The following is a 12,379-nucleotide window of genomic DNA, read 5'->3' as shown; positions in this document are numbered from 1 at the left end:
ACAACTTGTTCATATTATTTACATTATGTAGAAATTATTACTTAAACTAATAATTATGGCCTTAGAGACTGTGCAAGTCTACAAATTTACACTGTAAATGACTTCAACAAAAATGTTTCTCCAAACGATAGGTATTTTTTTCTAGAAAAAGGAAATCTCTGCTTTTAGACTGGAGGCATTCCCTGTTTCCAATTATTAAAAAGTGTTGGAGGTCTCAGACATTTGGCACTTTCATGAAACCACCTAGGCCTGCACCATGATCGTGGAATATATTTATTTTATGAAAAAATAATAATCTAGAAACGCATACAAAAGCAAGTCTAGCCAGCTCGAGAGTCAAGAAGGATATTGTGTAATATAAGATTTCAGAGACTAAATGTCAGTCAAGAAACCCACAATCAGGGCAAGGTACTGACAAAGCAAGTGACATGCTCAGAAAGAACCAATTATCAAAGGGATGCAACTCTGCACGGTGAATTGTGACACCCGCTAAACTGTTTGTGTTCAGGTCTCTTGAGGATGCCCAATCTGACAAAAGCGTAGTTGTCAACACGAGCGCCAACGCAAACGACTTATTTTCGAATATCACAGGCATTTGGCAGTAGTTTACTCAACAGATTGTACACAAATGCAACTAAAATTAAAATATAATGAGCTTATATAGCTACGTCGGACTGAGGTGAACAATATCCTGATACGTCAACGTCATCACTTCAAATGACGTCACGATTACAATGCGTCAACAATGAGAATCTGTCAACGAAACAGAGCATATGTATATATTAAAACACAATCGGAGACCCACCATCTTTCCGATAACAAAACAAGAGCACAAAACGCATCGCTCAAACACAACCGTCTCTGTCGGTGACCCGGAGTTGCCGTGTCCTCAGCATAAACAGAGGGACGGGAGGGAGATAGACGAGGGGGCGGGGGGATATAGGTGCACGGATAGGTAGTTGGCTGGAGGTCAACGCACACCTGATATTACCTGTACATAGGACGCTCAAAGGTCATGCGGGGGTCCATTGTTTATTTACTTGGAGGAGTACTCCGAATAATTCTGTTTTACCGCCAGACGCTCGAGAATGATACAGCTTTTCCCATGGCGATAAGACTGATATACTCGACTAACAAAGGCAGTGCAAATATGCCCCTCTCCCTTGTAAATGTTATCTGATTAGAGTGCAGTCGGAGTTTGTATATCATGCACCTGCACTGGCAACACCACACGTGGCCGGGCCGTTCAGTGGATCAGGAAGTTGAAATGTTGGAGCTGAATTCTACATCAAAATATTTCTTATGCGAACTGACTTCCTCCTTGTCGAACCTCTCATGATCACCCGTCAAGCAATATGTCACCGCCCATCCCGACATTGTGTGTCTATACAAAACCCACGCGGAATTCTGTATGAACTATTTTCAGATATAAGCTGTTATTCCAAATATTAGAACTATCAAACAAGACATATAGTATAAGGTAAAATGGGGATTAACGTCGCGTCCAAGATTATTGCACTTATATAGCAATGTGCATATAAGTGAGTGAGTGTGTGTGGGGACTTGTACTCCTTTTAACGAACGTCTTAGGCGTGACGCGGCTAGGGGTCGAACCCCGGACCACCCGCTCTCTGGGCAGACGCTCAACCACTAGACCACTGAGGCGGTAGACCTTGTATAACTTTTACAAAGATCGATCACTACCGGATTAAATGAGTGTGTGGATGAATTGTGCAGACGCCTCAACCAGCTTCATCAGTGGTTGATGCGAAGAACATAAACCCAAACGGCCGAGATACGATTACACACAATCACCATGGTTACATGTTATAGCCACCCGATACTCATTAGTCTGTTCCCATAAGCCTGTGGTTACCTGGAACAATTCTACTCCCGAATCCCAACGAGCGCGTTTTGTCTTGAACCGACCTCCCTGTGATCTGAGGGGGCACGGGTGGCCCAGTCGACTAAGGCGCAGCGATTCGCTGTGCAGAGTTGCGTCCCTTGGACACACCAGAAACCTATGATTGTGGGTTCGAATCCCGGTTCGCCCTGATTATGTTTCTAGGTTTGTTAGTACCAAACCCGAGCTCGTGGGTTTCAACCGTGTGGTAAACGTCTGAGACCTGCATCACTTCGGGCTTTCCTCCCACATTAAGCTGTCACGCCGCGATATAACTGGACTACTGTTAAAAGCGGCGTTAAATCCAACTCACTCACTCCTGTGATCTGACCTCTGTCAGCATTATGTTCTTGGTATCTCATGTCACCATCCTACGTCACGTGTTCACGTGTGTCCTTTATCAGATCTGGGACGTGATATCTCACTTCATTATTCGTTAATTTATGAGATCAAGCGTTATTTACATGCTCAGCTCTTGTGTGTACAATCAGGGTAGCAGGATAAAAGGGCCCGGACCAACATCTGTCGTCTTGAAACATGCTTGATTGTAATTTGTTTTAACCATGCATTAAGAACATTGATCATCAATATTGTAATCTGGACGCTATCAACATATGATCTTGTTGATTCATCTATCTGCCGAGGTTAATATTTTCTCATGGGAGCTATATCGCCTGTGTAAATTCAGAACGACTGGTGGCTGATTATCGCAGCGTTTGTACGCACTTGTACATGTAAAATAAACATAACATACGAAAAAGAAAATACAGTGCGTCCTGCTTTTAAACGGCTAATGGGACATTGAAAGATAAAAGACAGAAAAGAAACTGCAATAAATAGTAATTTGAATTATACTTGAAATACATTTGTATATGTATGCTGTTCTTCATACGCACGTGGAACAACTACCGGGCGTGAGTATGTGGGTGTCGTGGGAGGGGGGGGGGCACTTTTAATTCATTGTTGTACCCATGTATACTTAGTGTGCTAACATTCAGTTTTATAAAACATTCAAATCTTGCAGTTGATGTGCATCGCTGTGCTATTGCGTATCTACATTTATTTTACAACGTGTAGGTTACTCGGCAGTATAAAACCAACGGGTAAAAGATGTGTTCGTTGTGGCTATTTACGGATTAAAAGACAAATATATAAGGTCAGGTAGGTACGCCTTTGTCTATCGTCGATCAAGTCACAATTGGCCATCAGGGTTCAGCCTATTGGCATAATTAGTGGCATAATCAAACTTACAGTCTAAGATACCGATCAGGCACAAGTCCGACTTGTCTGACAAGCACGTATCTGAAGCATTTACAAGTCGAGGCAACTTTGGAAACAGAAATTGCAAAGCAATGTTCGAAGACGCTAGCGGGATGAGTAGTCAGGTTCATTATCTGTGCTTGCTGACGTCTGCGGCTTGAGGCCTTTTCCAGATTTACAGCAGTTGAATGTGGCCTAAGTATTTTACCTTGTTTCATTTTGTCGTTGTGCAGACATCCGACTGAATTTCGTAGCGTTATGACAGGTCAGCCAGAGTCTACACAAAGGCAAAGAGCAATTACTCCGGGAAGCACGGATTGTCGCGAAAGGCGTTACTGGCATATGTCTAGACAATTGTCTTTTGCCTATATATATGGTTGTTTCAGTCGGACTACTTTCAATTGGAACTATATTGATTGAGTAATAACTGATCTTGTGACGTAATATTAATGCATACCTTCCAGGAAAACTTGCAATGTTTAGGTAGAGTTGTAAGCGATGAGGATATTCTTTCCGTCGATAGAGTTTTGGGGTGTACATATTCCTATATTAGGAATAAACACTATCATGTATTTTGGCACGTCACTACTTTCTCATGCAGGGATTGAGGGGACATGGTTTTACGTGGCTTTCGGCAATACTCAAGCAATATTAAGGCACAAGAGCTAGGCTTCACACATGGTACCCATATGGGGTCTTAAAAACAGGACATTTACCATTCCAAAAAACATTCGCTTGATAGCCTCCATGTATCATTTTTTAGACAGAATTAGATGTTTGTGCTATAGTTTGTGAAGACAGAGACTGTTAAATTATTTTTTGCTTTCTTGGTCTCGAACCGAACAGTTGAGACACACAGTGACCAACCTTGACGGACACTGACCTGTTGAAACACGGAGTAATCAACCTTGACGGACACTGACCTGTTGAAACACGGAGTAATCAACCTTGACGGGCACTGACCTGTTGAAACACGGAGTAATCAACCTTGACGGACACTGACCTGTTGCAACACGGAGTAATCAACCTTGACGGACACTGACCTGTTGAAACACGGAGTAATCAACCTTGACGGACACTGACCTGTTGAAACACGGAGTAATCAACCTTGACGGACACCGACCTGTTGTAACACGGAGTAATCAACCTTGACGGACACCAACCCGTTGAAACACGGAGTCATCAACCATGACGGAGACCAACCCGTTGAAACACGGAGTAATCAACCTTGACGGACACTGATCTGTTGAAACACGGAGTAATCAACCTTGACGGACACTGACCCGTTGAAACACGGAGTAATCAACCTTGACGGATACTGACCTGTTGTAACACGGAGTAATTAACCTTGACGGACACTGACCTGTTGTAACACGGAGTAATCAACCTTGACGGACACTGACCTGTTGAAACACGGAGTAATCAACCTTGACGGACACTGACCTGTTGAAACACGGAGTAATCAACCTTGACGGACACTGACCTGTTGAAACACGGAGTAATCAACCTTGACGGATACTGACCTGTTGTAACACGGAGTAATCAACCTTGACGGACACTGACCTGTTGTAACACGGAGTAATCAACCTTGACGGACACCAACCCGTTGAAACACGGAGTAATCAACCTTGACGGACACTGACCTGTTGAAACACGGAGTAATCAACCTTGACGGATACTGACCCGTTGAAACACGGAGTAATGAACCTTGACGGACACTGACCTGTTGCAACACGGAGTAATCAACCTTGACGGACACCAACCTGTTGAAACACGGAGTAATCAACCTTGACGGACACTGACCTGTTGTAACACGGAGTAATCAACCTTGACGGATACCAACCTGTTGAAACACGGAGTAATCAACCTTGACGGACACTGACCTGTTGAAACACGGAGTAATCAACCTTGACGGATACTGACCCGTTGAAACACGGAGTAATGAACCTTGACGGACACTGACCTGTTGCAACACGGAGTAATCAACCTTGACGGACACCAACCTGTTGAAACACGGAGTAATCAACCTTGACGGACACTGACCTGTTGTAACACGGAGTAATCAACCTTGACGGATACCAACCTGTTGAAACACGGAGAAATCAACAGGCATCGAACTGAACACGTGTTTGGGCAACTACCCCTGACCAGCAGTGAACTATTCTGGCCGTCTTCGATGATAATGTTGATGAATAACACACATCGATAATGTCTCCGTACATGACACTAACAACCTTGACAGAGCCATAAAACATAATTTCACCGGCGTTATTTTGAATCTATTTACTCTCACATACATGTATAGTTATTCAGACGTTGTATTTCCAATATATACCCATGTAATTAAATACTGATAGATTGCAAATGCTCATATATAATTAAAGAAGTAAATACGTCGATATCCATTCGCGCTATAATCGCGATAAGTGTTGTTATTTTTATAGTGTTATGGTAAGTTATTATTAATCAAGAACCGCCTCCGTGGTCCACTGGTAGAGCGTCCGGAGAGTGGAAGGTCTGGGGTTCGATCCCCGGCCGCGTCATACCAAAAGACGTTAAAAGGTGGTACTTGTTGTTACCCTGTCTGGCGCTCGGCATTAATGGGCTAAAACAAGGACTGGTCGGCTCGGAGTCAGTATACTGTGTCTGAGTGGGATATTCATGTTAAACTGCGGCATGGCATCTCAGTGAGCTAGCACTATAAATCGGCATCAGTCCGGACTAGTACAAGCAGCCACACAAACATGCAATAATCTTGGACGCGACGTTAAACCCAATTTCACCTCACCTCACCTATTAATCAAGAACCATCAATATCCGATGTCGTTTTGACTGTTAAATACAGTTACCTGTGTGACATCACTCTATTGTTTCAACTGTAGATTATCTGTAACGAATTGACAGTTTACTGACCTACTTTCTGCAATGCATATTTTACCTCATGCTTTAATTCTGAGCACGTGCCTTACGAATGTTCTGGCAACAAATCGCACAAATTGCACCTGCAGTACGCATATACGGGCCAATTCAAATGCAGCACGAATATCAGTGCACGAAGTTAAAGATTCTCATGAATGACCAACGTACTGCATGACATTTCCGTGCAGCATATTTGTGTTTTATATATTTTTATTTATTTATTGATTGATTTTATCTGCCAAGCTGTACTCTAAATCTGAACACGCAGCATATTGTTACTTTGATGTCAGATAAAGCCCGCGTAACTGGACATTCGTTAATGATACTCACCAACACAGGCAGGACAAATAGATTTCAACATTCAGTAGTACACACCAGACTCATATTTATTTACACTGCAGATGATTCAGCAAAAGAACCAGGAATATATGTTTGTTTGTTTGTTTGTTTAACGCCGCACTCAGCAATATTCCAGCTATATGACGTCAGTCTGTAAATAATCGAGTCTGGACCAGACAATCCAGTGATTGACAACATGAGCATCGATCTACGCAATTAGGTTACATGACATGCATCAACCAAGTCAGCGAGCCTGACCACCCGATCACGTTATTCGCCTCTTACGACAAGCATAGTCGCCTTTTACGGCAAGCATGGGTTGCTGAAGACCTATTCACCATCTTTACGGATGGTGAAATGAATGTGATGAACGTGAAGGTTAGAACCCTTTTGACGATAATCTCTGTTACAGCGACCATATCAACTTTCCTTTACCTGTTAATTTATACATACCTTTCTATGTGTTGAATAAGACGAGCGTTTAGATGTGACAAGACTAACGCCGTGTCAAGACGATTGAAAAGGCACTCCACGATCTTGGTCTAGACGTTGTAATCAGTGTCAAGTGGGGGACTGACACAGTATATCCGTGAAATTAAAGTGATCATTAATTGCTTGATTGATATAAATCATAACAGTGCCGTCACCAGACACATTTAGGGGTTTATACGTGACTCGAATCAGGCCTTCAAGGAATGTCAGTTTTGCCGAGCAAGCACCGCAGTTTGCTGTGTGGAGTTACGTCCCTTAGGAGTGCCTGAAACCGGTGATTTCAGGTTCGAATGATATAAAGCAAATATTGCTCAAAGTGTGCGTTAAATCTAACTCCCTCACTCACTCGTTGTTTTCGAGCCAAATCACTCTTCAAATATTACGCTAATGCACCAGGCCAGATAAGTGATAAAAATAACAATCTATGCCCCCAAAACACATTTTATGCATCGTAGTTGATCTCAAATATTTGCTAGGGGGCGTGGATGCACATGTTATCGCTGGAAATAAGTAGGATTTGTTGACATGTGAAATAATACGTTTCGTCTTAAAAAAAACCTTTTATGTACGCATCTTTGGTGTCACATCACATCGTATACCTGAAAGGATTATCTCCCTTACCACACGTCATTCGTTATTCTGCAATCTGAATATTGAAATCACGCGTACATTTGAAATCCCGTACGTGTTCGGTATTAGTCCTGAAAAAAAGATCACATTATTTGGCTGCCATTCCGTTTCTTCTGGATAACTAATCCTCATTAAACAAACTATAATTAAATTGTAATTATCTTCAGACGCTAGGTCCCCATAACGTGTGTGGTATTTCATACGATATAAACTGCGTGGAAAAAGTAGGTATACACTCGAATATTGGATTTGACCAAAGAATTATCAAAACGTCACAAGGCTGAAAACAGACGCCGAAACACTGCAAACTTAAGGTCCAAAACACAACTATTGCACATAAATCACTATTAAATAACCATTTCTTAGTTGTTCACATCAAACTTGGGTGAATACTTTCTTTTGCCCGGCAGGTTATTTTTGATTGCTAATGGTAGATTAGTACTCGTGATTGGCTTGAGTCGTGCTACTTCAAGTATTTTGAAGATATGAAATTGGTGTTTTTTTAGAAAACTTTCAAGAAAACGAAATCGAAATGAAACGAAAAGCAGAATAACTTATAACAAAGACGATATTATAAAATCAACATTCGGTACGTATAAAATGTTTAAAAATATCTCACCACATACGAACGTCATCATCTACATCAACCTCACCGTCACACACACCGCCCACAAAATATACACGACACGAAGCACACACACATAGCAAAACCGCAGACAAAACACCACAGGCACATAACACAAACAAAATACTCACACAACACACATCTATACTGTCACACTCACCATGTATAGACCACATTTCCACATAGACACACGTACGCCACACACAAACTACACACATACACCACAGCCGCCACCGATACAATGTACATTAAACAAAGACCACACACAAACACACACATCGCACAAATTTTCACCACATACATGGGGCACGAGTGGCCCCAGGTGTGACGTCAGAGAGTTTGGTTGGATATCCTCGCTACAACCAATCTTAGAGAGCGAAACGAAGAAAAGCACATTCAAACTACCGTAGTATTGACTCGATCCGTGTCTAGACTATAGTGACAGTCTACAGCAATACACGAATGTACGTTAGTATCTATTTGACACATCTCTACAATCACCTTTCAGTGATCGGCCAATTGATCAGTGAAGACTAACACTTGTAATAGCCACAGGTTCATTAAAACCTTCAGAAATCTCTCCCGTCACGTTTATCGTGTCGGCCATTTTGACGTCTTGGACTTAATGTAAATGTATTAAGACGCGCTGTCATTGTGACTGACTTACTGAGGTACTTCTTAACATACCATTCCAATCTAATGAAGATATTATTTGAGTACATATGTTTACAGAAACCACAAACTAGAAACCGCAAAAGTTGTTGAGCATACATAAGCTCATGTCACCTCGCGTTAAGAGGAACTATTTTATTCCGCGATACAGCTGGTGGCTGTATGGCTGTCAGTGTAAGCATAAAGTCACTTGTACAAAATATAATTGTGTATAGATCAAGGTCTTCGACCTTTGAGGTAAAAATAGTGATTTAAAAATATGAGAATTGACTTTATTTTTGTCGGAGTTCATTTGAGTATGAACCTTTATAGAGTGAGGGCCAAACATTGTATGAACGTCGTCGCAAACACCGACGTTCTTCAATTATGGATAACAACTTCTGGTTTATTGCATTTACTGAAGTTCCGATGTAGATTCTTACACCGTGTTTAGGCTGGAGTGACTACAACCAAGTGAAGATCGGTATGTGGGCATCATATGTTGTGATAAGCACATTACAGACAGCAACAGGTAATCAACAAATAGCTCACAGACAGTTGGATGAAGCAAAATGTACACTCAGTTAGAATAACAAATAGCACTCAGGTAATGACGCCACATATACAGTAAGGATTAAAAAGTTAAACAGGCCGATTGGATACTAATATAAATAAACAAGCTGACTGGATACTAAATGAAATAAGTCAATCGCTTGATTATATCTGCGTGGATCAAAGGTTTGTGACGGCGGATTTCTTTTTCTGAGAGGATTTGAACTTTGTCAAACTGTATTTGATGGCCGGGGGGCGTTTGCTGGTGGTCTGAGAGGGCTCATTTGCTGTTTGATTTGGATGTTGAAGTTTTATGTTCTTTGATGCTGATATGTACTGGGCGGGAGGTTTCACCAATATACGCGTCTCCACAGTCACAATTAATCTTACAGATCTTACAGATCATCCACGGGTGTTGGGTGTTGATGTGCTAGAGTAGAGAGTATGGGTCCTGGCCTTTCCTGAGGATGACAGAGGTGTCATCTACCTTCCTGTCCCGGCAGACGGGTTGGGTTGGGGATGTGGAGAAGGCTGTGGATGCGGTAGAGAGGGGATCCCCTGGAGAGGCCGTAGGTCTGCTTGTAGGTGCCGACCCCCAGATGAAGTAGGTTGAGGTGATGCCTAAGGTACGATCTGTAAGATTAATTATGACTGTGGAGACGCGTATATTGGTGAAACCTCCCGCCCAGTACATATCAGCATCAAAGAACATAAAACTTCAACATCCAAAGCAAGCAGCAAATCAGCCCTCTCAGACAACCAACAAAAGTTCCCCAGTCATCAAATTCAGTTGGACAAAGTTCAAATCCTCTCGGAAAAAGAAATCCGCCGTCACAAACCTTTGATCAACGTAGATATCATCAGGCGAATGACTTATTTCATTTAGTATCCAATCAACAGTTGACAAAGTCCAAATTCTCTCAACCAAACATAGTGACTTCAAAAAAGAAAACTCTCAGAAGCAATTGAAATCCGTCGTCACAAACCTTTGATCAACAGAGATCAAGGGTATGACATCCCCGTCTGCCTGGTATGAAGAGCTAATCAAGCAATAAACTTATTTAAAGGGGACCTAATCTCTGGCTTCTTTCCGGCTGCCTGGGTTCACCTGTCGTCGTGAGTCGATTTGCTCGCTATCTCTGTACATATTTCTGAACACTGATTGGTTACCCGTGATCTTTGACGATTTGATATTACAAAGGGTGCATGTTAATTAATTTCTTCAACCTAAACAAACAGACAAAAAGAATGGTGGAAGCTCATCGGATGTTGTTATTTGGAAATACTCTGGTGGTTATAGTTTCATAAAAAAGTATCCCTTCAGTAAAAATATTTTCGGGTTTCGGATTGCGTGGATAATACGATTGTAACTCCCTTGTTGTCACCCATGCCTCATGGTATAACCCCACACCTGTGTATTTGTCGACATTCACTTTATCATCAGTTAATTAATTTATTACAAATCCCATTTGGCATTTCTAGTGTCTGGGGTAATTAGTCAATCGAAATCCAGGTTTGAATTGAGATTAAATGTATGACATGTAACAACAATGTTCATTAACACCAGCGTTGAGCAATACAATTCCTTAAATTTACACATATAACACGTGATAATGTGCACGTGACAGCGCGGCAGAAAAGAATGATCACTCAAGAAACGAAAAAACATCAATCAAAGATTGATAAATCGTTGTTATCTTGCACGTTGGATTTGTCAAAAGTAAGTGTTTACATGTGTAGGTGTACTAAAGCCGACGGAATACACCCATATCTAGGCGTTAGGTGCCCATGTAAAACAACATACTTTAATCTTGCCCCTAATACGTTGATGCATTGCTCATTGTTACCTAATCTCAGTAGTTGTCACGTGTGCTATCTCCGAGTGAGTGAGTTGGGTTTAACGCCGCTTTTAACAGTATTCCAGTTATATCGCGGCGTGTCAGCTTAATGTGGGAGGAAAGCCCGAAGTGATCCAGGTCTTAGACGTTTACCACTTCGGTGAAACCCACGAGCACGGGTATGGTGCAGACAAATCTAGAAACATAATCGGGGCGAACCGGGATTCGAACCCACAATCATAGGTTTCTGGCTTGCCCAAGGGACGCAACTCTGCACAGCGGATTGCGACGCCTTAGACGACTGGGCCATCCGTGCCCCCGCTATCTCAGATGACCAATGAGACTTGACACCTATGTGAAACACATGAAACAAACATACGTGATCAGTTGAGAAACGAACACGATTTTTAATATACAGAAACGCTAGATATATATTTAAATATTAGATTGTTACAAAGACGCGTGACATTGAACAAGGTTCTTTGTACAGCTGCAGATGAATGGGGTATTTCTCTTTATGTAGATATTCACGGGTACATTCTATGGTCTATTATCATGCATATTACTTTGGTCGGTTGTAATTACGATATTTGCATTTGGTTTTCATTCATTTGCTGTACCATTGAACAGAATCATTCTTGTTCCTTCTACGTTTTCGTTGAGAAGTTCTTCGATGCAAGACACACAACACTAAGTCGCTGTTTTCACAAGCCTTTTCGTGTGTAGACGTGTATATGTTACAGTTATGTCTGCTATCGCCTACAGTGCACTTTGCCTACAGTCTTATCAAAACAATGTTACGCACCAGTGACTGTCACTAATGAGCTCCCATTACCTTCCGTAGGAATGGACTCTCCCACTATGAGAGACTGAGAAAAAACCCTTGATAAGTGATAACTATTTTATTTATACTTTGCAACAAGAAAATCATGACAAATCATGACATCGAGACATCACTTGATATGAATATGTCTCACTCATCAAAACAGCACATCGCTGCATCAGAAAATTGAGTAAATATTGATTAAATGTCCACTCTTTTCCTTACATCACATCTCACTCATTACAATAGCACATTGATAACTTGTCACTCTCCATTGAGCATGTCTTTCTCTCAGTCAAGCTTAATGATGTGACCAGCAGCATCAAGGAATTCAAGGGGTCTTTTCT

The sequence above is a fragment of the Haliotis cracherodii genome, unplaced genomic scaffold, assembly GCF_022045235.1.
Source record: "Haliotis cracherodii isolate W230 unplaced genomic scaffold, xgHalCrac1.p SCAF_6, whole genome shotgun sequence".
Classification (NCBI taxonomy): Eukaryota; Metazoa; Mollusca; class Gastropoda; order Lepetellida; family Haliotidae; genus Haliotis; species Haliotis cracherodii.
Note: the sequence above shows the minus strand (reverse complement) of the source record.